Source organism: Humulus lupulus, chromosome 3 (genome assembly GCF_963169125.1).
Source record: "Humulus lupulus chromosome 3, drHumLupu1.1, whole genome shotgun sequence".
In the NCBI taxonomy this organism is placed as follows: domain Eukaryota; kingdom Viridiplantae; phylum Streptophyta; class Magnoliopsida; order Rosales; family Cannabaceae; genus Humulus; species Humulus lupulus.
Genome location: NC_084795.1, coordinates 90,461,497 through 90,472,525, shown reverse-complemented (window position 1 = coordinate 90,472,525; position 11,029 = coordinate 90,461,497). Strand labels below are relative to the sequence as shown.

At 33.3% G+C, this 11,029-nt stretch overlaps 1 long non-coding RNA gene across 1 annotated transcript; it reads right to left on the bottom strand.

The window, feature by feature from the left end:
• Positions 1-7,363: 7,363 nt before the first annotated feature.
• LOC133821249 (uncharacterized) lies at positions 7,364-10,558 on the bottom strand. The gene is made up of 3 exons (XR_009887409.1): positions 10,201-10,558; positions 10,008-10,077; positions 7,364-7,969 (listed from the first exon to the last, which is right to left on the bottom strand). It is a non-coding gene; the product is annotated as an uncharacterized LOC133821249 (long non-coding RNA).
• Positions 10,559-11,029: the final 471 nt, after the last annotated feature.

The following is an 11,029-nucleotide window of genomic DNA, read 5'->3' as shown; positions in this document are numbered from 1 at the left end:
GGTTTAGCTACTTTGAATAAATCATTGTTAAGAGCGAGGGGTTCGTTAGGTCGCAGAATATAAAGCCCGTTTTACAAACATGCAATACACAATTGTGATCCATTGAAAGAAATAGATATATTAAAACTTGTGAAAGTCATAACAAATCGTTCTAATTGCAACATGGAAACTGAAATTAAATTTCTACTAAAATCCGGAATAAAAAATACATCTTTTAAAATTAAGTATTTATTTCCAAACTTCAGACGAGCTCTTCCTCTAGCTTGGACCGCAACGAACGCTCCGTTCCCAACTCTAAGCTTTAAGCCGCCTTCATACACTTCCTCCCACGATTCAAGAAGCTGTAAAGAGTTGCAAACATGGTTGGTAGATCCAGAATCAATAATCCAAACGGATTTATCATTCTCTAAACACACATGTTTCTATGATAAATGAACCATAATCATTACCTGTGTTTTTAGCTGCTAGAAACTTGGGGCAATCTCGTTTCCAATGCCCCTTCTCTTTGCAGTGAATTCATTTATCTTTACCTTTCTTGTTTTTCATGTTATTCCCCTTAGGCGTCTATGCACGTGGTTGTGCACTCGTCTTTGCAGCCTTTGTAGGCTTGGGGTTGTTGTTTTGTCCACTTTTCCTCTTGTTTCTAGCTTTCGAAGACGAAGCTGGATGAGCTTCAACATTAGCTAGATCAGCAGCAACATCAGTAGTCTTATTTTCACCTCCTTTACTAGGTCCACCCATGACAGGTTCAATAATCTGAAGCTCGTTCATGAGCTGCGTCAGACTATAGTTGAGTTGAGCACGAACGTGCAGACACGATGCCATCCGAGAACTCACGGTGCCATCACGTACGTGTAGAGACGGTGTTATCCAAGCATTTACGGTGCTATCAAGAACGTGCAGAGACGATGCTCGTTCTGGGGATTCCTCAATCATGACGAACTCGGAGTTGTCACCAATCAACTTTATGTTGGTATTCTGCTTCCAATTAAGGAAGTTTTTTCTAGTGAGTTTCTCCATCGAAAGTTGAGAAGGGATGGGAGTAGACACAAACATTACTTAGCTTAAAACTACAAATTATCAATAAAATAGAAATCAATCACATTTGCTCAATAAAACTTCTATTCACACAAATTTCAAGAAATAGCACAACATATACCAAAATATGTAAGATATGAGAAAAAAAACCAAAACAATCATATCTCTATTTCTTTAGGTTTTTAACTAATCTATAATATCCTTGTCCCGGTTGGCGAGAGTCAAAAATACCACTAGTTAAATAGAGTTGTAAACTCATTTAATAATGGACACCATTATTAACAACCTACTATTCGATCAAAATAAGAAAACAAAATCTCTTATTTTATGAGCTAGACCCACGGTTTCTATAATCATAGATTTAGTCCTAGTAGTCACCGTAGGGGTGAGTCTAGTAGAATTTGACCTATAATTATCTATCTTTCGAGATCTAACCTTGTCAAAATAACTAATGAACACCTTCCGTAGGGGGACGAATCAAAGCGCCTCGAGGCCCCATTAAGCTATTGACTATGTTAAACCAACGGTGGAGATCGAATAAAATTATTAAAATAAGCTCATTATAAAATTAAAATTAGTATTTTTATTATTTATTTTTAGAAAATTAATGACTATGGTTTTCCCAAAAAAAATTAAACAGATTAATTTTTTTTAAACCAAAGTCCTATAATTTCTTATTAATTCTAAAGTGTCACATTGAAACAAATTCAATTAATTTAGAATTAATTTGTTGCTAATCAATATTTAGGTTTAACTAATATAATGAACCTATACAATTAAGTCCAACTCAGGTAAATGGGCCTTCACAATTGGGCTTGTATGGAGGAGGGCTGGGTCCAGTATGTCGTTCCCACTACAAATGCCCCCTATCTTCCATACAAGGTCCAAAAGACAGGAATTTAAACTTTCGTTTTATTAATTGTTATTAATTGATTAGGCCCACTATAGTCATGCAAAGCAAATGGGCCTTCACAAGTGGAATCACCCACAAGAGAGGAATTTAAACTTTACATTTTCTAATGGGCCCAAATAAAACCTATCATTTTATGAATATTTTATTTGGCAAAATACCATATATCTAACAAACATATGGGCCACTATATGCATCTAAGCCCAATTGCAAAAATACCACATATAGTGCAAACAAACATGTTATAATTGGATGGGCCTAATCATGTTACTATATGAGCAATTCTATGAATTTATGCAAAAAATTCAAATTAATTAAATTTTTACAAAAAATAAGTCAATTTAAATGAAATTTATCAACAATTAACAATAGTTAATTTAAATTTCATTTATCAACAATCAACTTGGTTTTAGGTTAATTTGAAAGAAAAAAAATATTAATTTAATTTAAAAAGGATTTATCAACAATTAACCAAAGTTAATTTAAATCCCATTTATTAAAAAAATATTTTATTAATTGGCTGAAAAAAATGATATTTTTCAAAATTTAACAAATTTTAAATTTTAAAATCAATATCTTAACTATTTTCTAAAATATCTTGTGTTGTTACAACTATTATCTAATATTTTAACCATTTAAAAATAATAAAATACAAATAGTTATCACAACCCTAAAATATCTCAAATAGTTAAACAAATTCAAATATCCATAAAAATATCTAACTAACAATGTTCAAATTTCAAATAATTTAAATATTAAAAACTATAGAATAAAAAGATATTTATATTTTCAAATAAATATTTAATAAAAAAATCAAGAATTTAAATGAAAATATCTTAAATATCTGATATCTTAATTCTAATATTTTAATATATTAAAATATTTAAAATTTAGTTGTTAGTCTATTTTTAAATTTGTATAAAATATCTAATTATTTAAATCTCAACAAACAAAAATACTTTTTAAAAAAAAAAAAAATAAATGATAAAACAAAAAAGATATTTTTAGTTTTGATTATAAATAATTTATTTCTACAAATTTTAATTTTCTTAAAAAAAAAAACGCAATGAACAGTACCGTTCGTACGGTTACTGTTCACTGCTGGCTGGGCGTGCGCGCGGATGTGCGTGCGCGGGCGGAGCGCGCGCGTGTGCGCGCGCATGGGAGCCAGGCCAAATTTTTTCCAAAATTTTTTTTGAGCAATTTTTCAAACCAAAACCATTTTCTAATTAATTTTTACCATGTTTTACACAAAATAAATCATATATAAAAATTAGTAACATAGAAAACAGAATAAAAATTGCTAAAATTCACATAAAATCAATATGTTCATAAAAACATGAAAAACCATCCAATTATTCAAACATATCATATAATCCAATTTTAAACATGTTCATGCATGAAAATAAAGATTACCAAAGGCTCTGAGGCCAGTTGTTGGAAAAAGCTTATACAGGATCTTTATTTATTTTCATGTATATCTAATATTAAACAAATTAATACGAGATAGCCTAAAACATGTTTCTAAAATTGAATTCAAAGAGAAACAAATAATATAATACTTACAGTATACGCAGCGGAATTAAGAGTCATTCCTTCAGTTTCTCTAACTCTTGTATCCTCTCTGTCATTTAACACCTTGAACCAAACTAAAAGGAAACCATCGTTTCACTTCTTCATCAGAAGCTATAGATGTTCATATCTATGATTAACACTCCCACTCAATTATACTACCGAGTTCCCAAGATGTAAGTATGGGCTAGTCCGTAGGGTAAGCTGGTAACGAACAAGTCAAAGAACTCAAATAATACAATCAGTTAGAATACTAACCACTCAGAATTGAGATTGAATTGACCTATGGTCAACTATATGATATGACTAGAATAGATAATAACGGTATGTTTACTTATCTTATCAACTGTCAATATCGGTCCTGTCCGATGTAACAAATACATCCGATCTTATCTACTTTGCTAATGTTCTGGAAAGAACATAACATTGTAATGTGTAAGTAGATCATATCGTAGATTGGCAAGTCAGTGTAAATCCGGTGCACTGACTAATCTTAGGACTAACTTATTTTGAACATATAATCATATTTATATTCCACTGTGATTACGTCACTATAAATAAGATTAGCTATATGCTCGGGATTTAATAGAAGTTTATATTAAACAAATAATCATGAAAATAAAACATGTGAGCAAAGTGATTGACCAAGTCAAAAAATGATTTCTATTCTTTTATTGATAATAAAATGAGATTACAAAGAATTTAGGTTTTAATTAGGGGATAAAACCCGAACACCTTCAACATGGTGTACTGTCTCCAAATGCTCCTCTAACTCTTCATCATCCGTCTTCACCAATACCAGCTCCTCACGACTAAAATCGTAAGTTTCTGTAAGATCGTAGATTACGTATTCCATGGTACTAAAATCCAGGTTGTCTTGAATGACGTCTTGCCATGCTCTGCCCAACTGGAGAAGGGCCTCAGAGTACATTGACCGTGCTTCCCTCATCACCCAATATTGCTCTCTGGGCCATAGCAAAGCTAATCTTTGTTCATGATTGTAATGCCCCAACTCCAGGGACCGCTACAGTGCACATTGCAAACAGTGCTAAACTCGCTAATCGAGTCGTTTGGCCATAAACATGTAACTAAGTATGATTAGCGGTTTAGGGGTTAAAAACGTTTGTTAAGATATAACGTTTCACTAGAACATTTACTGTATACTTTGGGATCTCAAAAATATAATTTCAAAGTTTATTACAAGAAAGTGTTTACAACAGGCCGTTCAAAGCGGCAAAACAGGGTTCAGCCCTAGTTCCGCTTTCAAACCTCGCCCAAGTATTGGTCGAGCAGCTGCATATGTACACGTCATCACCTAAGCTCTCCAACTCAACGATGGTCCAACTTCCTTTTGCCTTTACCTACACCACAAAGCACCCGTGAGCCGAAGCCCAGCAAGAAAACTCATATGCTCATAAACAGTCATATCTTGATATCAAACCATATCTGGCATGCCTAGCAAACATAGCTTTATTCAAGCATGCAAATGACCTCAAACAATGCTGGGGTATCCAGGATAAGAAATCCTGGCCTTCTGATTGGAGGACTATCAAGCCAATCCTAATCAGATGAGTGTCACAACACTTGAGGTTCTGATAAACCATGCTGAGTGACCGACAAGCGAGTCACTAATTCAGATGGAAGGGTGGCTGTTGGGTAAGCCTCTAGCCTTCAATAGGTTCTGGTAAACCATACTGAGTGACTGACAAGAAAGTCACTAATTCAAATGGAAGAGTGGCTGCTAAGTAAGCCACTAGTCTTCAATAGGTTCTGGTAAACCATACTGAGTGACTGACAAGCAAGTCACTAATTCAAATGGAAGAGTGGCTGCTAAGTAAGCCACTAGCCTTCAATAGGTTCTGGTAAACCATACTGAGTGACTGACAAGCATGTCACTGTTTCAAGTGGGAGAGTGGCTGCTAGGTAAGCCACTAGCCTCCAAGCGCTTACTTCATTCATCGACCCTCGAGGTCGGTCTAGCATTAATGCTCTTTGAGTCATTCAATGCTGATAGTCGATTAGATCTAATCTCTGTTGGCTTGTGTGATACACGCTAAGGCCGTTCTGACTAATGAGTCAGTGCAACGTGACTAGTGCCCAGTACCACTGCCGAACCTGACTAATAAGTCACAGCTTCACAGTTGATATTAGCACCTTTGCCAAATCTGACTAATTAGTCAGTACCATGCACAGGTAAGCAATGCTATCAATGTGTATCTTATGCCAACTATCCAAGAATAGGGCATTCAACATGCTTACTAAATAGTTGCTAGCATAATTATGATCATGCACAAACATAGAGACTCAAGCTCCGACCATTCTCATATTCATCATTCATGGCATGCCCTAATCACATGTTTCTCGTGCATCGCATGCATCACACTTAATCATCCAGCATGCCTCAATAATAATCATATGCAAATGGGAAAAATTGCCAAGCATACACTATGCTATCAATGTTCACATTCAATATCCAACATGCATCAATCATAGCCATGCATGTCACGTATGGGGTGTAGTTTTCTTACCTATGATTCGAGCTAGAATGAACAAAAGAACGACCCTTGAGAACGGTTTAGCTTTTAGTCCTTTAGCGGTTACCTAATCATAACACATCATAGAATACCATTAATAACATGATAATCAAAGGTTCTCAAACCAAGATTTAGCCTCCGAGACATCAATCCTCACTAATCCGGGTAGTAGGAGTGATCCCGAGGCCTAAAACTATGATCCCGGGGTCAAAACATGCAAATGGGCTCAACCCTGCACTTGAGCCGCGGCCCCCAGAAATTCCAGAGGCAAGCGCCGCGGCGCCCAACCCAAGGGCCGCGACGCCCAACGCAAACAGAACCTCTCCTTCTTCATCGAGCAAGGGCCGCGGCGCCCAAGAACAGAGCCGTGGCCCCCACCCCTGGGCCATTCTCAAACGCGTTTTCAGCTTCTCAAAACCCCCAAAATCATCCCTAAACCTTCCCTAATCATCAAGACAAGATTCCCAAGTTTCCCCATGCATCAAAACCCTCTAAACCCATGGTTCAAATGAATCGAAAACTCAACAATTCACAAAGTCCAATTCAAAGCTTAGAAACTCTAAAAACTCAAAACTTTAAACTTTGATTACCTTCGATTGGGTTGTTTTCTATCGAATCCTTCGGTCAAGAAGCTTATAATCTTTCCTAGGATCGCTATGCCTCGATCCTCACTCGATTCCGACTCCTAGAACTCAAGATTTCTTCAAAAAGGCTTAAACGGTAAAACAGACTTTGAAAAGGGAGAACGGGAGGTTTTTCTTATCGTACGTTCTATCTGACAGCTACTTCAAGCTTAAGTAACCTCAAATAAAACCTAGTGGTCGGGGTCCCGAAAACACCACCGGGGACATTATAGTCAAAACTTCCAGAATTTCACCTTGATCTCAATAACTCCCAATTTATCATCAAATAAACATTTCTATTACCCCAAAATTGACCCCGTTATGACAAATCCGCTAATCCACTAAAAATGACTGTCTCATGCCAAATAGCTCGAATATATCTCCATAATAATGGAATTTCATTCACAAATCACACCATGCACCCAAATACACAAATTACCCTCAATGGGCCAAATTGTCAAAACAACATAATATATCAAATGTGGACCCACATGCATGCATATGACATCATATTATAATATAATTCACATAAACATGCATATAATCATTAAATAACATAAATAAAGCAATTATGGCCCTCCCGACCTCCTAATCAAGGTCCTAAACCTTATTAGGAAATTTGGGGCATTACAATGATCCCTTGAATACGATCACAAACCACCATTGTCGTTTATAACACCGCAATCTTCCAATCATAGGGATCCTCCTTAAGCTGGACCTTGGGTATTGCATGAATTTCCTTGAGTAGTTGTTTCTTAGTAGTTTTCAAAACGGGAGGCATCTTACTATATTGCAGCTACAAAACTATAAAATTAAATATAACAGAAACAAGTAATATCACATAAAAAAAATACTTACGACGCAGTGAGGTGAGATTTTCCCGTCTTTAGCGTGTATAGGGAGGGTTCTTGGAAACATGGATGACCATCTCTGATACCATTTGTAAAACACTCTAATCTAGTACTTGTAAAAATTTTACATGCTCATAAACTTATAAAAAGAAGGCCATTTATTATATGAAAAATCCCAGTGGGGCCTTGCTAAAACATGCAAGTTGGGCCCAAAAGTTTAAAATAAAAATAATAGTTTTCATGCAACGTTTTAAAAATAAATAAAGTTTAAGTCCCACTGATAAGTTTTGAAATTTTAAAAAAAATAAACATAACATTATTATTTAGAAACTGGCGTTAAACTGATCGTTTTCTCGTCCATAGGATGCCCCCACGCCATACACCCTGACGTTGGAACTCCCCACATCACCACGCGTGCCATAAAGAAATCCCATTTGCTACCTGGAAGGGAAAGTTAGGGGTGAGCTAAAAGCCTAGTAAGGAAGTACAAATAACACACAAGTATATCATTTCATACTTCATATCGCGAAATGTATCATTGTACATAGCCTTCTATCATACAAACAATCTTACCGTTCACAGCATAAATAAACAAAATTCTATCTAACTTCCTACCTCAGGTCCAAGCAAAGCCAAAACTGACACACTTCACAACGAGCCTATAACCATAATCAAATATCATTTTTTTAGCACCACATAATACTTTCTTGTGCCCAACTCATATACCCCATGTGTGCATGGGTCATGCACACATGGTGAAAACTACTCATAATTTCCAAATAGGCATAATTACACATAAAATCACCAAAAGAATAATGTAAATTATACCTATGTTACATGCATGATTTTTAAATAAAAATCATATGGTTCAATATTAGATACATTTTTTAACGTAAAAGTGCATTTGCATGCGACATCCATACGTGGGAACGTTGTTAAAAACGATAATTCCTACACGCTTATTTCTATCGTTTTCAAAATAAGGATTTAGCAACATACTTTCTTACTATTATTTATTTCTTTTAAAATCACTAAGTTGATTAAACCTCTTTAAAACATTATTTTTATTTCATAAAAATAATTTATTTAGCCATTTAAAGATATAATAAATCCATTTATTATTTTTAAATTACTTAAAAATAATAAAGGCTTGAAATGATTTAAAATACTTATAATTATCATGTTTCTTTAGAAAATAACAATTTTATTTAAATTAATAAAATTACAAACCCATGTGAGAAAAATATAAATTTTAGGTGTGGGAAAAATATATTTTATATTGTATTATTTTAAGACTAAATTTTACGTAGAATAAATTCATAAGTGATGATCAAATAATTATTTTTAAATTATTAAACTAAACTTTTAGCCACCATTTAATTTATTTAAAAAATCACAAGTGAATTAATCTCAACATTTTTCTTAATTGAAATAAAGAAAAAAATCATATCTATTAAAATGAACACTCACAGTTACATTTAAAAATACAATTTTTAATATTTATATAGTTTAGGGTATTAATTTATTTTAACATACACACAAAATTCCTTCATTTAAAAGACAACTTCTCATTTTACCAAAAATTCCAGCAACAATATATATTTTCAAAAATCACCATCTTGATTTTAAAAACTCATATTTTCTCTAAAAATATAAAAAAAAACTGTAGGTATTTATTTGAGTAAAAAATATCATTTTAATGTATATTAAAATTCCATTTAATTTTTTTAAAAACATCATAGCACTTGCAAAATTATTTAAGCATGAAAAATCATTATTCTCATCATATTTCACACCATTTATACACAAAAATCAGCAAGCATTTAAAGTAATGAAATTCATCATGCCTCACAAAATTCAGACATTAATCATGCATGTTTCTACACCTCTTTTAATTATTTTAATGTTACCATTAGCATACAATAATTCATCAAACCACCTTAAACACATACTAACAAATCATAAAAAAAAATAATCATCTTTCACCCTGTCTTGAATATAACTCTTAACATATTTCTATCATGCAAGTATTCCAAGGGAGAACAAAACTAACATATACCCATTTAAAATCTTACAAACAGCCTATCATGTTTCTAAGATCTTTAATAGACATAAAAACATATATATATATATATATATATATATAAAATTATCATGCTTTGAACACCACCCCTAGGCCGAAACCCTCATAACCCAAAATATTCACATCCCTTCATAAAAATGAAAACACCCATCATCATATTTAGTAGATCACAAACTAAAAACCTTGCCTGCTTTTACACAAAACCTTGAAATCAAACAAACCATAGCATCATATTATAGGGAGAAAACATAGGTGTCACAACATCAACTATTACCATGCTTCTTATAACAAACCGTCTCACCCAAAATCAACAAGAAACAAATCATTATCCCATCATCTCATGAACCAATAATACAAAAAAAAAAAAAAATACAAAAAGGGCTAAGGGTTCATTACCTCTCTTGATTGTAAAATCAAGAACACCCAAAGTGACCAATACTCAAACTATATCACCCCTTGTTCACGCCTACGGTTTTCGAAAACCCACATGAATAGAAGAAGAAAACCAACAACACAAACAAACTCTAGTAAAAAAAATACTAGAATCAAAACAAGGGAATTTATAAACCATAAACATAAAGAGACATACCCTAGGATTGAACCCTTCTTCTTCTCATTTTTCTCCTTCTTCTTCTCTTTCTCTCACTAGTTCGCCCACTCTCTCTCTCCTTCACTTTTTTTTCCTCCTCCTTCTCTCTAGAAAATGGCAGCCTCTCTCTAGCCGTCGGTCCCAAATGACCATACTGCTCTCTTTCCTTTTTCCTTCCCTCTTTATTCTAACCTAGCCAAAATAGCCTAAGGGAAAAATTGGTAAGTTACCTAATTATGTCTATTTTCTTTTATTTTAATTTTATTTGATTTTATCTTAATTGGTAGAAAAATAAAGATGACAGCCTCCATTCCCTTTATAGCTATTGTCTTCATTTTAGTTGCCAAATAAAATAGGAATAAAATCACTCACATTCCCACTATGCTCAAACGTTCACACTCTCCCTTTCCCTTTCTTATATATATATATATATATTTAATTAAATAATTAAATAAATCTAATATAAGGAAACTATAAAGTGTGAAGAAAATTCTACACAAGTGCACCATGCAACCATGCACATGCACAAACTCAATAACTAGGGTGTATCACTACCTACCATGCACCTTGTGCATTCAATCAAAACTCAACTATTCACATATTAAAAAAATAAATAATTAACAATTAAATTCACAAAATTCTACCAAACATTTCTAACAATTAATTTAAACAAATAAATAAAATAATTCACAATACTTAACAATTAAATAAAATGAAGCACAAAATTTAATAACAAAAAAAATTGGTGCGCTACATTTTATGTGATTTTGGTCAATAATTTTCTTATATACCCAAAATACCCTCCTTTAAAATTATTAAAATTTATTTG